General features: G+C 42.6%; 1 long non-coding RNA gene across 1 annotated transcript; it reads left to right on the top strand.

Annotated features, from left to right (window-relative positions):
- The first annotated feature begins 4,329 nt into the window (after nt 1-4,329).
- On the top strand, nt 4,330-16,273 carry LOC129146518 (uncharacterized). Its single transcript, XR_008553370.1, has 3 exons — nt 4,330-4,420; nt 15,373-15,538; nt 16,235-16,273. It is a non-coding gene; the product is annotated as an uncharacterized LOC129146518 (long non-coding RNA).
- Nucleotides 16,274-19,480: the final 3,207 nt, after the last annotated feature.

The following is a 19,480-nucleotide window of genomic DNA, read 5'->3' on the forward strand; positions in this document are numbered from 1 at the left end:
TGGTCATCTAATCTTTGACAAAGGAGCAAAGAATATGCAATGGAGCAAAGAAAGTTTGATCAATAAATGGTTCTGGGAAACTGGGTCACTACATGCAAAAAAAATGAAGTTTGACTACTATCTCACACCATGCACAAAAACCAACTCAAAATGGATTAAAGAACAGACATAAGACCTGAAACCATAAAATATATAGAAGGAAATATGGGCAAAACACTACATGACATGCACCTCAGTAACATCTTTAAAGACACATCACTCAAAGCAGTGATAGCAAAGGCAAAGATAAACAACTGGGACTACATCAAATTAAAGAGCTTCTGTACAGCCAAAAGACAGTAACCAAAACAAAGAGACACCCCACTGATTTTGAGAACATTTTTGCATACAACACTAATGATAGAGGACTGATCACAAAAATCAACAAAGAGCAGATGAAACTCAACAAAAACAAAGTAAATAACCCAATCAAAAAGAAACTTTTTGAAAGAGGAAATGCAAATGGCCAGCAGGCATATGAAAAAATATTCAACATCACTTGTAATCAGGGAACTGCAAATCAAAACAATAATGAGATAGCATCTTATACCAATGAGAATGGCACATATTAAAAAAACTAGCAATAGCAAATATTGGTGAGGATGTAGAGAAATAGGAATATTGCTGGTGGGAGTGCAAACTAGTCCAACCAGCATGGAAAGCTGTGTGGAGGTTCCTCAATCTGCTACAAATGGAACTTCCACATGATCCAGCAATTCCACTCCTAGGTATTTACCCAAAGGATACAAAAACATTAATTCAAAAGGACATCTGCACCCCTATGATATTGCAGCACTATTTACAATAGGTAAGCTATGGAAACAGTCCAAATGCCCAAAAATAGATGACTGGATCAAGAAGATATGGTATATATACACGATGGAATTTTACTCAGCAATCAAAAAAGATAAACTCATGCAATTTGCAGCAACATGGACAGAGCTGGAAGGGATCATGCTCAGTGAAATAAACCAGAAAGAAAAAGAAAAATATCGGATGGTCTCACTCATGGATCTCTCACTAAATAAGAGATCAAGAAAAAAGACTAATTATAATAAAGTAAAAATCAAAATCAACAAGCAACTATAAACCAGAGACACACAACAGGGGAGGAGAAGGGAGTAGAATCAAAACAAGGGTGGTGGAAACTTTATCGGGACTATAACCAAGATGGAAATGCTTACAATGTACAAGAATGAAAAATGATGTAAAAAATATTTAAAATAAATTCAAAAAAATATAAAAAGTCAAAATCATTACAACTGTTTTCTATGATGATAAAGGCATCAAACCAGAAATAAACCATGAAAGAAAGCAAGGAATCCACCCACCTCATGGAGATTGAAACCCACTATGGGAGACCATTGGATTAAAGAGGAAATCAAAGAAGAAATTAAAAAATACTTTGAGTTGAATGACAATGAGGACACAACTTTCCAGAATGTATGGGACACCCTAATGGGTTTTTACTGGTCCACGGTGCCCTGGCAATTTTGGGATAAATTTATTTAATAAGAAAACATTTGTTTTAAGATTGCATTTATAAGAAATAATTGTTTTTTGACTTTAAACTGAGACAGAAGATTTACATTAGTTTCCAAAGTTCTTGTTTTTTGCCGGGGACCAGCCTCCGGCAAAATGTCATGTCAGGGGTTTCTGAAAGGATGCGATGGCCTCGGCCACTTGTAAGGGCTGAAACTTAAGGGCTGAGGGGAAGGGGATGAGGTAGAATGAGGAGACACTGACACTTGGTGAGGTGTTAGTATCTTCTGGACTCAGCAGGTCTTTATTTATTCATTATTAGTAATCAAAAAATACATTATCATGTGTAAAGCAGAAACAATTAGTGTATTATGTTCCCATAGACTACTGGCTCCTACAGGTCCCAGCTAGACAATAGCCTTCAAGGTTAATAGATAAAAACCAAACCTAACACTAAAACTTATTATTTCAGCTAGACAATTACCTAAGACAGTGGATAGCTGCCAGTGCATCCCTATCAGCTAAAGCCTAAGCATCCAAAGGCTCTTCTATTCATATGGCCTTCAGCCAGAGACCAGCTGCTTCTCAGCTATCAGAACTTTTTCTACCTAGAAACTTCTTAATACAATTAACTTCATTTAAAAACTTTCCTAAGAAACTTCTAAATAAAAAGGAAACTTCTAAAATACAAAAGAAGGATTTACTATAATTGTTATGCTGGATTGCTTGTCAGATATATACAATAAATTGTCTCCCATTGTTAATTGGGCCGAATTGTGTAGTAACTAATTTCTAAACAGGTAATTTTCCATGCCAATTGCTTGCAGTCTGCTGATACATATAATTTATAGCCTAATGTACTTTTTGGGAATTTTTTCTCTCTTTATGACCAAGAACAAAAAATGAAGGAATATTAGATCTTCAGCCCCATGGTGTGAGGCCCTTTAGCTTTGCTGCTTGCCAATGTCTTATCTGGCTGGGGCATTAAGGCCTCCTGCAGCAGTTTTTCATTTAGTCTCACTGAGAACAAAGGCAGCTTCCCCATCAGCTGCTGTGAGTCTCTCACTTTAGTCTCCAGCATTTTACCTCCTGCCTCAGTTGTGGCATAAGAATTGAAATCTATACTTCCCAACTTTGGCCAGGATTTCTTTGTTCTCTAGTTTATGAGCTGGCTAGGCAGTATTTCAGAAGGAGAGCTGAGGACACAGTCCAGGGATGAGCAGGCAGTGGAGGGCTCATTACCCACCTGCAAGAGAATGACAGGAAAAGCACCCCCTTTTTTGTCATCTCTGACCTGCAGCCAAAAGGCACCCCTTTTGGATCTCAGAATTGTGGGGGGAAGGTGACCTGCACCCACCAGGTGGAGCGAGAGATTAGTCACCCTTATCCATGCCCAGCAGTCTCTTGTCCTGCCTCTACTTCTTTCCAGGAGTCTGAACACACAGTCGGGCACCTGCCTGGAGGGTGGGTCTCAGGGGCTGGTGGAGACAGCAGGACACAGAGGAGGAGCCTTTCCCAGCTTCCAGGAAAATGTCTGAGGTGACTGAATGGAGGAGCAGGGAAGCCAAGGAGGGGATCCAGGGGCAGTCCATGGGACAGAAAATCTGTGAGGACAGACTCTGGGGCCATCTTGGACCAGCGAGTTTCCAAGGTTATGTCCCCAGTGGTGTGTGGGGAAAGGTGGGTGGAACTCAGGCTTGGGACAGATTTAAGAGTCACAGATTATTGATACAAAGCCATGACCACGAGACAGGGATGTGGACAGAGACCACCCTGTCCAGTATGAAGAGCTGTGGGGTCCTGGACGGGGAGGTTCCAGAAAGCAGGGAGCATCTCCTCAAGCCTGAGAGACAGAACCTGGAGACAAAGTAAACTCATTTGTTTTTCTAGACGTTGCAGAAAGATCAAACCACAGGCCTTAGCACAGGCTTTAGAGGAAATGAAAACCACCTACACAGGAAATAACATGAAAAGTTCTGCTCAGGCTCAACTCAGTGTCAAGGGGTGTTTTTCTTTTTTGGGGGCCCAAAGACGCAGACACCCATTTACACCACAGTCAGTGGGGATCAGTTATGGATTTTAATATTGTCCTCTGCTTAAGCGCAAGGAGGCAAATTGCCAAAAACAAGCTGGATGCAATCTGAACACTTTTGATGGTCATTTCAGCTAAAACCTAAGAAATAGTTTGACTGTCCCATTATTTTCCAAAGGTATGTAATTTGCATGCTGTTATATGAAATAATTTTTATTTTTATGTCTTCTTCAAATATTTAAGAAAAGTTGATGAAGTTTAAGGCTATAAGGTTTCTGGCTTGTGTATTTTCTGTTAATAACTTATTGTATAATGTTAAAGTAGTGCTCATGAAGGAATTAATGTGATTTGGGTGATTGCATACAGATTAAATATAAAGTGAAATCATTATTTTCTTCTCTTTTTTTAAAGATTTATTTTTATTTATTTATGCATACAAGGACTGGGGTGTAGGCCAGAGGTGTGAGAAGTGACAAGATTCACCAGAGAGAATGGGGAAGCAGAACAGGCAGATCTACTGAAATACACTGCTGAGGGGAGTCACTTTGGTGGCTATGAAAGCCGAGTGCTGGAGAAACGGCAGACAGAAAACCCTGAGGATTGGATTGTAGGGTAAGTGGGGGAGGAAATGTCAGGCTTTTCCACCCTCCCACTGCGCATGCGCACTCAGCCAAACAGCGTTGCATGTGTGGCTTTACATACATTGCGTGCGTGGCTTTGCGTGCGTGGCTTTGCGTGCGTTGCGTCGCAGCACAGTGCATTGTGGGGTGGTGCCAAACACGGAAGAGTGGAATTTTAGAGTGCGATGGACTGTGGCAAGGACTAAAAGCGGAGAGCTTGAAGACACAAACAGGGCTCCTAGAACCGGTAATGGACCTCCCTGGTATGGGTTGGTTGTGGGACACGTTTGTTTTTCCAAAAGAAATGATCATCTATGCTCTAGTGAAATTATGCTTCAAACATTGTCTATGGCCTAGAAATACAAGTTTTTCTAATAAAACTGATAAAATATTTACCATAGATATAAATGGTAATATATGGCTGTGAAGGTATGAAAACAGCTAAGCTGCTGCTTATGATTGACTAATAGTCTTGTGGATGAAAGGAAAAGAGAGAGTTAGAAAACTTATTTGTTGAAAGATCAAAGATGAATAACATATATCGACTTCATATTTACATTGGGCTATAACATATTTTGGAGTTTTGCACTGTAGGGGCAGGATGGGCACAGAGCAGGTTTCTATGATTCCAGCAGACTTGGATAAAGGAGAGTCCTGGAGGCCTCAGTGGCTTTCTCAGGCTTTTACTGAGCTTTACATGTAGTGCAGCAACCAGGTATAGGGCAGGCAGGGGTGCCCCAGGGCCAGAAGGCCAGCAGGCCCCCATGCCCCAGGCAAGTCTTCACTCTGAGCTTCTCTGACTTCTTTCTCCCCTTCTGGCTTCTGCCTCTCTCTCCTGGCTGCTTCTCCCGGTGACTATCTCAGTACTCCCCCCATGGTGCACAGAAGTAAATAAGACTGCTTGCAATAAGTTGACAACTGCAGGTGCCCTATCAGGCAGGGCAATCTTAATGGTGGGAGGGCAGCAAAGCCTGAAAACCATTTACTCTAAGTGCACCTATAACCTCCCCCAAAAATATGGGTTGAAAATTCAAAGTTATCAGAGTAAATATAATAAAACAAATAACTATGAAGATGAATCAGTCCTGGGCTCTGTTCCAAGGAGAGTGTGGTCACAGGAACGTGCTGAGAATGGAGGGGCCGGGGAGGCTTCAGATTGGACTGTGGTAGTTACCAAAAGGAGGGAGGGTGGATAAATTATATTAAGTGTGACACGTCATTAAATTATTTAAATGTTCATTGTTTCCAAGAGAAGAAAAGAATAAATCATAATGTTTTCGACAAGGGTCTAAACTCCTCTAATAGTATACTTAAGATTTGTGCATTTCTCCAGATATTTATTTCAAAAAAAAAATTCTTTACCCAATTAGAACTCTAGTAGTTAATTGGAATGCTCAAGTGTAGACAAATTTGGAATGTGGGACCTCCCTAGTGACACAAGGGATTAAGTCTCAGCACTATGATGCTATTGGCAGCAAGAGTTTGAACCCCAGCTGTGGAGTTAACCCATATATGACGCAGCAGACCTGGCCTGTTTTGCCCACTGCTCCTCTCAGCAGTGTAGATCTACCTGCTCTGCTCCCACTGTGTCTCTGGTAAATCCTCTCACCCCCATACCTCTGGCCTGCACCCCAGCTCTTGTATGCATAATAAATAAAATAAATCTAAAAAAATTTAAAAAAAGAAAGATTCTGACATCTGCAACTAACTTTGAAATGCATCAGAAAAATAAGATGGATGACTAGAGAGACGGATCCATAGATAAAGATAATTGATAAAGCAAATGTGGCAAATGCTAATGCTGGAATCTAGGTGGTGTGCTCTACCCTATTATTTCAATTTTCCTGTGTGCTTGAAATGTTCATAAAATACCACAGACTGAGTGGTGAATGGGGCCACATCCTGGGGACAGGTCAAGGCCCTCAGCCTGTCCTCAAAGCTTTGAATTGCACCCATTTTTCTGAATTGACTGGAGAATGGATGAGCACTATGAAGCTGTTTCATGTGCCTGTCAGCCTGGCAGAAATCATGGCTCTGTCTGGAGTTTTTTATGTCTCCTCAGTGTCAGCTCCCAACACGCTCACACGTTTGCTTCTAGGAGGTTCTGCAGCAGCTGCTCTCTGGACTTGGCCTGATCCATCGTTATTGACACCTGCATCAATTGAGATGCTTCCTGTTAGAATTTTTTATGTCCTCCTTGATGAGAATCATGTGTTCTTTCAGAAAAGTTGTCTCCTGTGCGGGGCTTAGCCACCACAAGCACGGGGCATGTTCTGAAGGGCCTAGGGACTTGCTTCCTCCTGGTGCTTCAGCTCTTGGGTGAGCAGCTGCAGCCTCCTCCCCAGGGAGGCTTGTCACTGTCTCCCAGCAGCCTTTCTAGGGCCCCTGACTGTCGCCCTGCTCTCTGCTCCTTCACCTGGAATCTTTCAGCCACGATCTTGGAGAAGTCCCTGCCCACACCACCCAGGTCTCTTGTCCAGGCCTTGAGAGCTGGCTCTGAGTGCAAGGAGGCCTCGGAGGTATCCCCTCAGATCCACAGCACAGACATTTGCCTCCCAAAGCCCCTCTGGCAGGTTGTTGAGATACACAGCAGAATCATGAGAACCAGTCACAACTGAGCAGTGAGTAGACCAGGATACTTTTCTTCTCTGCAGTTATAATTATCTTGTTCCCTCACTAGCTTAGTTCAAATTTTGCTTAATCTTAATAACACCCAAACCCTCCCCAGGGTCAGAATCTCCATGGACATAGCACATACCCCAGCCATTCTGCCTGCTTCATCCTGGGCAGTCCCCTGTCACCCAGTCTCAGTCCTGCCTCCGGGTCTGGTCCTGCTCACCTGGGCAGGGCTGAAGGCCCAGATCCCTCACCTCACCCTTGGCCTCTCTCCTGTCCCCGCTCCCCTCTGGTTGATTTCCCGTGTCCTGTTCTCTGTGTCCATCATCTCTGTCTCCCTTTGCCCACAGTGTCCTTTGCCCACTTAGAGGAGGGACGTGGACAGGAACCCCTGAGACCACGCACAGCTGAAGTGAATGTCTGTGCCCCCAGTGCCTCCCTCACCTGGGCCTGACATGGGGTCTGGGCTGGATACCCCTGAGGACTGGGCAGGCCTGGCTCCAGGACCTTCTGGCTTCCAGGCCTGAGTTGTCTCTTGAGGGCCCCAAGGTCTGTCCTTCTCCAGTCTCTTTCTTATACAGCGGGTCATGGTGTGGGGCTGCTCATCCTCTGTAGGAGGAACTGGGTAGGACACTCAGCTTGCATGTTTTATCTGTGAGTGCTCAGGGATTTTCTTGATTTTTCTTCATCATTTCCACTGTCCTTTCATTGTATTATTAACTAGTTGGAATTTCCTGGTCGATAGACTCATTTTGTTTTTTTAAAAAATATTTTATTTTATATAATTCTTACATCATATTTTATTTTTGCACAATGTATGCATTTTCATTTTGGTTCTATTGCCCATACAATTGCACCCCCCTTATTTTGACCCTAATCCTTACTGTCCCCCGGCCCCAAGCTGTAGTGTGTCTCTGGTTTATAGTTGTTTGTTGATTTTGATTTTTACTTTGTATTAATTAGCCTTTTTCCTAGTCCGTTATTTAGGTTTTCTAAATTCGTACTATGAGTGAGACCATCGGTATTTCTCTTTTTCTTTCTGGCTTATTTTGCAGAGCGTGATCCCTTCCAGTTCCATCCATGTTGCTGCAACTGCCTGTGTTTATCTTTTTGAATTGCTGAGTAATATTCCATTGTGTATATGTACCACATCTTCTTGATCCAGTCATCTATTTTTGGGCATTTGGGTTGTTTCCATAGCTTAGCTATTGTAAATACTGATGCTATAAACATAGGGGTTCACGTGCCCTTTGTAATTACTGTTTCTGTGTCATTTGGGTAAATACCTAGGCATGGAATTTCTGGATCATATGGAAGCTCTATCTTTAATAGGTTGAGGAATCTCCACACAGCTTTCCATAGTGATTGGACCAGTTTGCTCTCCCACCAGCAGTACAGTCACATTTTAACATGTGCCATTCTCACTGGTGTAAGATGGTATCTCATTGTAGTTTTGATTTGCATTTCCCTGATTACAAGTGATGTTGAACATTTTTTCATATGTATGTTGGCCATTTGTATTTTCTCTTTGGTGAAGTTTCTTTTTAGTTCTTCTGCCCATTTTTTGACTGGATTATTTGTTTTTGTTGAGTCTCATCAGCTCTTTGTAGATTTTTGTGATCAGTCCTTTATCATTAGTGTTGTGTGCAAAAATGTTCTCCCAATTGGTGGGGTTTCTCTTTGTTTTGGTTTTTGTCTCTTTTGCTGTGCAGAACCTCTTTAATTTGATGTAATCCCAGCTGTTTATCTTTGCCTTCACTATCACTACTTTGGGTGATGTGTCTGTAAAGATGTTTTTGAGGTACATGTCATGTAGTGTTTCACCTTTATTTCCTTTTGTATATTTTATGGTTTCAGGTCTTATGTCTAGTTCTTTAATCCATTTTGAGTTGGTTTTTGTGCATGGTGTGAGGTAGTAGTCAAGCTTCATTCTTTTGCAAGTAGCGACCCAGTTTTCCCAGCACCATTTATTGAACTAACTTTCTTTGCTCCAGTGCATATTCGTTGCTCCTTTGTCAAAGATTAGTTGACCATAAATCTGTGGGTTTATTTCTGGATTTTCTATTCGATTCCATTGGTCTGTATGTCTGTTCTTGTTCCAATACCATGCAGTTTTGATGATTATGGCTTTGTAGTATAGTTTGAAGTCTGTGAGTATGTTGCCTCCATTCCCTTCTTTTTTTTTTTTTTTTCAGGAGAGCTTTGGCTATTCATGGATTTTGGTGATTCCATATGAATTTCATCAATAATTGTTCTGTTTCTTTGAAGAATGTCATTGAAATTTTGATTGGAATAGCATTGAATCTGTACATTGCTTTTGGTAGGATGGCCATGTTGATAATGTTAATTCTTCTAGTCCATGAGCAGGGGATGTCTTTCTATTTCTTTGTGTCATCTTCTATTTCTTTTAACAGTGTTTTATAGTTTTCTTTGTATAGGTCCTCTACCTCTTTTGTTAGGTTTATTCCTAAGTATTTGATTTTCTTTTGTTTCATTAATAAAAAGGATTTTTTTTTATTTCTTCTTCTTCAGATTTATTGTTTGTGTATAGGAAGTCTACTGATTTTTGCGTGTTGATTTTGTGTTCTGCCACTTTACTAAACTGATTGATTAATTATTTTTTCTGTGGAGTTTTGGGGGTTCTCTATGTATATTATCATATCATCTGTGAATAGTGATATTGTAACTTCTTCCTTGCCTATTTGGATTCCTTGTATGTCTTTCTCTTGTCTTATTGCTCTGGCTAGGACTTCCAGTATTATATTGAAAAGCAGTGGAGAGAGTGGACATTCTTGTCTTGCTTAATGGGAATGCTTTCAGCTTTTCACCATTGAGAATGATACTGGCTATGGACTTGTCCTATATGGTCCTCATGATGTTCAGGTATGTCCTTGTATCCTGAGAATTTCAAGGCCCTTTATCATAAATGGGTGCTGTACTTTGTCAAAAGCTTTCTTGGCATCTATTGATATTATCATATGGTATTTATATTTCTTTTTGTTGATGTGTTGGATAACATTAATAGATTTTTGGATGTTGAACCATCCTTGTGTCCCTGGCATGAATCCTACTTGGTCGTGGTGAATTATCTTATTGATACATTGTTGGATTCTGTTAGGTAAAATTCTACTGAGGATTTTTGCATCAGTGTTCATTAGAGAGATTGGTCTGTATTTTTTTTTTGTGCATGTGTATGTGTGTTGTCCTTGTTTGGTTTTGGTATTAGTGTAATGTTGGCTTCATAGAATGTGTTTGGTACTATCCTGCCCTTCTCAATTTTTTGAAAGTGTTTGTGAATGATAGGCACTAATTCGTTTCTGAATGTTTGGTAGAATTCATTTGTAAATCCATCGGGTCCTGGGCTTTTGTTTTTGGGAAGGGTTTTGATTACCATTTCAATTTCACTGCTTATAATTGGTCTGTTTAGGTTTTCTATTTCTTCTTTATCTAGCTCTGGGTGATTGCATAGTTGTAGGAATTTGTCCATCTCTTCTAGATTGTTGAATTGTTTGCATATAACTGTTCATAGTAGTTTCTGATTATTCCTTTGATTTCTGCTGTGTCTGTTGTGATTTCTCCTCTTTCATTTGTGATCCTATTTATTTGTGCTTATTCCCATTTTTCTTTTGTGAGTCTGGCTAGGAGTTTATCTATTTTATTTATTTATTCGAAAAAACAACTTTTGGTTTCATTGATCTTTTGGATTTTTTTTTAGTTTCAATTTCATTTATTTCTGCTTGATTTTTATTATTTCTTTTCTTCTACTGTTTTTGGGGTTTTGTTATTTTTCTAGTTCTTTGACCTTTGGGATTAGGTTGTTTCTTTGAGTTCTTTCTTGTTTTTTGATGTGAGCCTCTATTGCATGTGTTTTCCTCTTATTACTACTTTGCTGCATCCCATACATTTAGGAAATTGGTGTCCTCCTTGTCATTCAACTCATTTATTTTTTTAATAATAAATTTTATTTTATATTCCCCATACAATTGCAACCCCCTTATTTTGACCCCAATCCTCCCCTCCCGCCCCCTACACCCCATAGAGTGTCTCTGGTTCATAGTTTTTTGTTGATTTTGATTTTCACTTTCTTATAGTTATTCATTTTCCTGGTCCCTTATTTAAGTTTTCTAGATTCCTGCTATGAGTGAGACCGTCCGGCATTTTTCTTTTTCTTTCTGGTTTATTTCGCTGAGCATGATCCCTTCCAGCGCCATCCATGTTGCTGCAAATTGCATGTATTTATCTTTTTTTGAATGCTGAGTAAAATTCCATGGTATATATGTACCACATCTTCTTGATCCAGTCATCTATTTTTGGGCATTTGGGCTGTTTCCAAAGCTTAGCTATTGGAAACAGTGCTGCTATAAACATAGGGGTGCAGGTGCTCTTTGGAATTGATGTTTCTGTGTCCTTTGGGTAAATACCTAGGAGTGGAATTGCTGGATCATATGGAAGCTCTATGTTTAGTAGGTCCAGAAATCTCCACACAGCTCTCCATAGTGGTTGGACCAGTTTGCACTCCCACCAACAGTGCAGAAGATCAAATCAAAGTATTTTTAATTTCTTCTTTGATCTCCTCATTAGTCCAGTGGTCTTCATTAGTGTGGGTTTCAATCTCCGTGAGGTTGGAGAGTGCCTTGCCTTCTTTTTATGGTTTATTTCTAGTTTGATGCCTTCATGATCAGAGAAGATGGTTGGTATGATTTCAATCTTGGTGTATCTGTTGATTTTTGTCTTGTGTCTCAGTATGTGATCAATCCTGGAGAATGATCAATGTGAACTTGAGAAAAATGAGTACTCAGATTTTTGGGGGTTAGCGTCCTATAGATGTCTGTTAAGCCCATGAGCTCTAGATCCTTATTTAAAGCTTTGGTGTCCTTACTTATTTTTGTGTCATTGATTTATCCATTGTTGATAGTGGTGTGTTTAAGTCTTCTACTATATATATGTTTTCTCTGATATCTGTTTTCAGAGATGATAATAGTTGTTTGATATATTTTGGTGCTCCTTCATTTGGTGAGTATATGTTAATGAGTGTTATTTCTTCTGAAGTATTGTCCTCTTGATCATAATGTAGTGGCCATTGGGGTCTCTTTTTACCTTTTTGGGTTTAAAATCTGTTTTATCTGATATGAGTATAGCTGTTCCTGGTTTTTTTTGGTCCATTTTTATTGTAGGATTGTTTTCCATCCTTTAACTTTGAGTCTGTTTTTATCCTTTGTAGTTAAATGTGTTTCCTGGAGACAGCGAAAGGTTGGGTTTTGTTTCTTAATCCAGCCTGCGACTCTGTGTCTTTTTATTGAAGAGTTTAGTCCATTTACATTTAGAGTTAATATTGATATGTTACCATTTGTATTTGCCATTTTTTTTGTCTTCCTCTGATTTTATTTATTTATTCTTTTAATTACTTTCTTTCTTGGCCTTGTTTCATTGTTATTCATCCCTCTGTTGGTTCTGGCTTTAGGACTCCTTGTAGTATTTTTTGGGGTTTAGTGGGGGTTTAGTTATAATGAAATTCCAGAGTTTTTGTTTGTCTGGGAAGGTCCTTATTTTTTCTTCATAGAGGAAGGGAAACTTTGCTGGATAGAGTATTCTTGTTTGTCATTTGTTGTCTTGGAGTCTGTTGACTATGTCTCTCCACTCTCTCCTTGCCCGTAGTGTTTCTTTGGAGAAATCTGTTGTCAGCCTTATTGGTTTTCCTTTGTATGTTATCTGTTTCTTCCCTCCTGTCAGCTTCATTATTTTTCCTTGTCTTGGATTCTTGGGAACTTTACTATTATGTGTCTTGCTGTATTTTTTCCTTTCATCATGTAAGTTTAATGTTCTCTTGCTTCTTGTATGTCTATTTTCAGCTCCTTCTTCACATTTGGGAAGTTCTCTTCAATTATTTCCTTGAATATTTTCTCTGTTCCTAGGTCTCTCTCCTCTCCTTCTGGGATTCCTAAAACTCATATATTTCCTTTCCTCATAGAGTCAGATAGTTCCTGAAGTCTTTCTTCAGTCTTTTTCATTTGTACCTCTCTTTCTTTTCTGTTTGGTTCTTTTTATTTCTGTATCTTTGAGAGTGCTTATTCATTCTTCCATTTCATCTATTCTGTTATCACTGCTTTTCCCAGAGTTCTTTAGCTCTTCCATTAATCCTTTGATCTCCTGCATTTCCTTCACTTCCCTCTTTAGGGACTCAATTTCGTTCTTGTGATTGTTGTTTTCCTCAATGACTTCTGTCAGTTTTTTAATCATGGCTATTTTAAATTCTCTTTCTGGAAGGCTCAGAAGTTCTTCCAAGTCACTGTTGTTGCAATCTGGTGGGTGGTTTTCTTTTTGTGGTGTGTCTTTTACTGAGGACTTGCTTGGGTGCATGTAGTTTTTCTTTTCCCTGCTGCTTGTTTTTTAATTTTCCTATGCATTGGGATTCTGTGTCACTGGTACTGGCCGGTATCTTTTTGGTGTGCTCTTTCTGGGATGTCAGAAACTAGTAGTCCATTCAAGTCAAAAACTGTTATGTCTGAATTCCGAAAGACCAGTAGTACTATGAATATATTAGTTGTCCCTGTCACAGGGACTCTCCTCCAAATCAGTGGATCCCCGCTGGGCTCAAACTGGTGGCCAGATGGGGCTGGGCTTGTGGGGCTTTTCAGCTCACCTTAGCTGTAGGCGCAGCCCTCTCCCAGATCCATGCATTCTAGGTGTGTTGCAGTCACACAAAATGTCTCTGATCTAAACAGCAAGTTGGGAGGGCACTTCCGTGCACCCTCCATCGCTCTGGTGCTGACTGGATCCCCCTCTGGGCTCTGGCAGCCAGATGGGGACTGGCTTGTGGGGGCTTTTCAGCTCACCTCTGGCTGTGAGCGCAGCCCTTTTCCAGCTCCACACAGTCTAGATGTGTTGCCAACATGCCAAAGGTCCTGATCTAAGATGGGGAGTTGGGAGGGCACTTCTGTCTCAGTTTCTTGTAGGTCTTCTCTCTGCTTGTCATTTCTCTTCCATTCACATTATTTAGTGGGATTGCAACATTAATATTCCGGTTCATCTACTGATTTATTCATTTCTATGATATCTCTAATTTTTAATAACTCTTATTCTGAGCACATGAAATTTATGAAATCTTTTTTTTCTTTTTTCTAGTACTAGAAAATAACCAACATTCCCTATATATGCATAGGGAATCTGCATCTCAATAAGTATCTGAAATCACTGTGTGAAAAGAGGGTGTGTCTCCTGAGCTAAGGAGTGAGATGGGGCCTGGGACCTCCAGGAGAGAAGAGGTGTTCACATGGCAAGGAAAGTGTGGCTCATATGATGAAGAACAGATGTTCTGTAATTATGTTTGCCCAAACATATATGTAGGTTTCTCAGATACAAAGCTCGTTTCTGGTAATAACCCTAATTTTGGTAAGACCACCAATTTTCATACTAGGTAGTTATAGAAGTGATAAACATTTCTTAAGATGAACCTTGATGAACCTTAGATGGAGATAATTCACATGCCAAAGTGCCTGTCTGGGGGACACATTACTCAACATCTTGGGAGGCCTGTCCTTCAGAGCATCATAAATGAGGGGAAGAGCAGATGAGGGTGAGGATGGGCCAGGACCAGGAGGCAGATTAGGCTACAGGCCTCCTCAATGTGGTTGGGTCCTGGGGCAGGACGTGGAGGGGCACTGAGGGAAAAGGGACAGACTGGTCTATGGGGCCAGAGCACTTGTGTCAGGGGTGGAGTGACAGATGTGGGGAGAAGTAAAATCTGTTTTCCTTATGCTTTCTTGTTTTTAATATTTTCTTCATCTCTCGATACTATTGATAATAGTGTTAGGGCTCCTTCTTCTTTGCTTTCACAATAAGCACTCTCTGCGGGGACCAGTCTCCAGCAAAATGTCGTGTCAGGGGTTCCTGAAAGGATGAGACAGCGTCGGCGTAAACGAAAGGACTGAGGGGAAGGGGATGAGGTAGAATGAGGAGACACTGACACTTGGTGCTAGTATCTTCTGCTGAGAGGCTTAGCAGGTTCTTTATTTATACATTTTTGCAAGCAGTGAGATCACATTATCATGTGCATAGAAACAAAGCAGAAACAATCAGTGCATCTCTTTTCCATAAACTTTTGGCCACTATGTGCTCTCAGCAAGAAGGCAACCTTCAAGGTTAATAAAAAAACTAAGCCTTACATGAGAACTCATTGTTTCAGCTATACAATAACCTAAGACAGTGGATAGCCACCAGTACATCCCTATCAGCTAAAGCCTAAGCAAGAAAAGACTTTTCTTATTCTCATGGCCTTCACAGCAGGGGTCAGCTGCTACTCAGCTATCAGAACTTTTTCTACCTAGAAACTCCTTAACTCAAATAGCTTCATTTAAAAACCTTCCCAAGAAACTTCAAGGGAAGGCAAAAGAAGGACCTACTATAATAGTTGTATTGTAATGCTTGTCAGGCATGTTCAATAACTTGTCTCCCATTGTCAAGTGGGCCAAATGTTTAATAATTAGTTTCTAACAGATAATTTCCGTGCCGTTTATTTGCAGTATACTGATGCATATAATATAGTGCCTAATGTACTTTTGGGAATTTTTTTTTTTTATGACCAAGAACAAAAAGTGAAGGGATGTTAAATCTTCAGCCCCAAGTTGTGAGCACAAGGAATCTTCGGCCCCATGGTGTGAGGCCCTTTAGCTTCCTGCTTGCCAGTGTCTTATCTGGCTGGGGCAACAAGGCCTCCTGCAGCAACTCTCCTTACTCCCAGCACGGGACTCAGGTGAGATTTACACGTGTCTTTGTCACCTTTACTCAGGGTCCACCTCTCATGACAGTGTAAGCTAATGTCTCCAGGGGCCTCTCTCTGCTCCCCATTGTATCTGCAGGGAGGCAGCTTGGGAGGCAGGAGCCAGCCAGGGAGAGGGATGCTGGAAGTGAAGAGGAGGCAAAGGCAGAGAACACTTGGGAGTTGCTCCCTGGTTTCCTGAGAAAAACATTTCTCAAAGTGTGGTCTGTGGAGACCTTGAAGTCACCAAAAACCTTTCATGGGATTCCTAAAGTAAAACTATTTTCAAAACATCACTTAGACACCATTTGTCTTTTCACCATTTTGGCATTTGTTGGTAAAAATTCAGTAAGAGTGGAGCTTATAGCACCACTGCAGAAGCAGTAATTCTTCACCAGCACTTACCTGCAGGAACAAACATTAAAACTAGTTTCACTTGAAAATGTCCTGGGAAAGCATTAAAAGTTATCTTCATTATTGTGTCATCCTCAACTCCACATTTTAAAATATGTGGTGTGCTGACCTGAAGGATACACAGAGCACTTCTGCAGCATTCCCAATCACTGGTCCCAAGGAAAAAATTTGTATGAGATGAATTAGAATTTTTTATTTGTGGGCAACACCAATCTTACCTTAAGGGATGAATGACAAAAACTAAGGTTATTTTAAATTTCTCCCTACCGCCCCCAGGTTCCCACTCACTGAGGTGTTTCCACACCGTGATGTCCCGGCCGGCCCCGGGGAGCCCACTACATCGCTGTGGGCTACGTGGATGACACGCAGTTTGGGCGGTTGGACAGCGACTCTCCAGATTGGAGTGCGGAGCCACAGGCGCCCTGGGCGGGGCAAGTGGGCAGGAGGACCTGGACCAGGAGACAGGGAACCAAAGGGACACCGCACAGTGGTTCAAAGAGCTCCTGAAGGACCTGCGCGGCCGCTACAACCAGAGCGAGGACGGTGAGCTTCGCAGAGCAGGGCCAGGGTCAGGTCACCCCCCCATTCCCACCATCAGGCCGGGGTGTCCCGAGTCTCAGGGTCCACTGACCCCTCGAGGCTGGTGATCTGCCAGGACCCTCCCCGGGAAGGGACTGTCCTGCCGGCCTTTCATTTCAGTTAGGGTTATTCAGGTGTGAGTTGGGGTGAGTGGGGGGCGACCTCCGGGCTGACTGCGGCGGGGGGGGGGGTGGCGCAGGGTCTCACACCCTCCAAAAATGTGTGGCTGTGAAGTGGGGCCAGACCTGAGTTTCCGCGGCGGGTATGAGAAGTTCGCCTACAAATGGCGCGGATTTCATCTCCCTGAGCGAGGACCTGCGCTCCTGGACCCCCGCGGACTCGGGGGCTCAGATCATCCAGCACGAGTGGGAGGCGCAGGAGGGCCGAGCACATCAGGCACAGTATACAGGGCAGGTGCTTCCTGTGGCTCCTCAGACTCCTGGAGATGGGGAAGGAGGTGCTGCAGCGCACAGGTAAGAGGGGCCACAAGGCCTCGGACCTCCCCTCACCTGGCGCCCCACAGGGAACATGGAATAATGGGCAGAACAGCACCTGCTTTCTGGGCAGAGAGGGAGGAGCCCCCTGGGTTTCATGTTCGTGCTAGAGAGACTCGCCCAGAAGACACCACTTTTCTGGACGGTTAAGGAATCCAGTCTCTCCTGAGGGAGGGAGGCCATCCTGAAATAACTCTCCCTGGATCCTTGTGACCCGGCAGCCATCCTGGAACCATGAGTTTCTCTTTCAAGGTCTTGGTTTTGGTCTGAGAACATTTCTGGATCTGACTCCTGCCTTTCTGTGTCATTCACCCTCCACCCAGGTCAGGAGCAAAAGTCTGTGTTCTTCTTAGAGACCTGCGTCCTCCTACCCTGGGCTCTCACCTGATTATGCCAGATTCTCCAGACTAGGCTGGTTCTGGGCTTTGTGCTTCCTCCCTCCAAACCAATTGTCATGTCCATTCTGAGGATGGTCAGTGAGGCTGCCTCAGTGTCCAGGAGGAAAAACCCAAAGTGTGAATTTTTTGTCCCTTCTCTCCTCAGATGCACCAAAGACACACGTGACCCACCACCCCACCTCTGAGCCTGAGGTCACCCTGAGGTGCTGGGCCCTGGGCTTCTACCCTGCGGACATCACCCTGACCTGGCACCGAGATGGGAAGAACCTGGCCCAGGACACGGAGCTGGTGGAGACCAGGCCTGGGGGGGATGGAACCTTCCAGAAGTGGGTGGCTGTGGTGGTGCCTTCTGGAGAGAGCAGAGATACACATGCCATGTGCAGCATAAGGGGCTGTTGGAGCCTACAGTCCTGACTTGGGGTGAGGAGGAAACGTGGCACAGGGCTTCTCAGGGGCATCAAGAGCCCTTTTGGAGACCGTCAGAGGGTCAGGATGTTCCTGGGGCTCAGGTCTCCCCTTCCCTTCCCTTCCAGGCCCCCTCCTCAGTCCTCCATCCCACCGTGAGCATCATTGCTGGCCTGTTTGTCCTTGGAGCTGTGCTCATTGTAGCTGCGGTTACTGCAGCTGTGAGGTGGAGAAGAAGCGCTCAGGTAGGAAGGGAGTGGGTGGTCTTGTTCACTGGGGCTTTCATGTCCCAGGAGAACTTGCCCTTCCTGGTTAGTAGGGAGTGTGATCCACACACATGTGTTGCCCAGTCTGGAGTTGATTGTGAACACTCACTGTTTGTAAAGCACTTATGAAAATGAATCACCAATTGTTCACCTTATAAATGTGGTGATGGGGATCTGTTTCCCAGGAAATGTCACAGGGAAGGACCCTGCTGTGGAAAGACTCCAATTCCCTTTCATATCCATTTTTCATAATATCCCTGTCCTGACCTGGGTCTCAGTCACAGTTCTAGAAACTTTCCTGTGACCAGAATTCGATTCCTTTAGGGCTCCATGGGCTGACTCCTCCCTTGCTCACATGAGGTTTCTCCTACAGGGGGACACACAGTCAGCTATAGTCAGGCTGCAGGTAAGTGTGGATCAGGAGTTGATCCCTGAGCCCCTGAGGCCAGTGTAGAGGGAACTCTAGGGGGAGTCACCCTCATTAGTTCCTCTGAGGGTCTCATCTCTGGGCTCTGACCAGGTCTCTTCTGTGCTTCCTCAGGCAGCAACAGCACCCAGGATTCTGGGATGTCTCTCACCCCCTGGGACACAGCAGAGGGGGCCAGGTTGTGGGGAGCTGTGAGTGGGACAGTCTTAGGAGCAGTTGGCTATTGCGATGTTATCACTTAATGTAACTCACCTGAATTTCTTCAATATTATTTTCCATCATAGAATGAGAGCTCTGCCTTGTGTGGGACGAATGTTATAGGATTTCCCCTCCCCATTTTGTAACTTCAGTATCCTCTGCTTTATTTAATTTTATTTGTTTTCTAGATATCAGTGAATGATATAAAACTTTTTATTAAATCTATTTATTTGTTCTCTTACATCATTTTTAATTTTTGTATAATATTTGATTTCTCTCTCAGGTGTAGTCCTTATAGTTCTCTCACTACCATAGCACCCATGATCCATCACTACAGTCCCTTGTGCTCTTCCCTCCCTGTTTGGAACCATCTTTCACCCTTCCCCCTGCTGTATGCCTCAGATCTAGGATCAGGCTGCAAGATTTGTCTTTATTCTGACTCTTTGTTTGATTTCTGTGTATCCCACATATAAAGGAAACTATCTGATATTTATTTTTTCCTTCCTACCCATTCATATTTCCCAAATGCATGAGTTTTATGTTTTGATCACTGAGTAGTATTCTACTGTATATATGGACCACACCCTCTTGATCCATTCATGACCCCCTGATTTAAAACAACAATGATAACCTGATTCAGGACATTTCCCAAGCCTGCGCTTGGGGAGTCTGATGCTTAGTTTCTGTTGCCTTCCCAAATCTGCTGCTTGGGGGAGTCTACCGCTTTGTTCTGCTGCTTGCTGTAGTGGAGAATT

Source organism: Talpa occidentalis, unplaced genomic scaffold, assembly GCF_014898055.3.
Source record: "Talpa occidentalis isolate TD23 unplaced genomic scaffold, MPIMG_talOcc4v2.1 talOcc4.26, whole genome shotgun sequence".
Taxonomy (NCBI): Eukaryota; Metazoa; Chordata; class Mammalia; order Eulipotyphla; family Talpidae; genus Talpa; species Talpa occidentalis.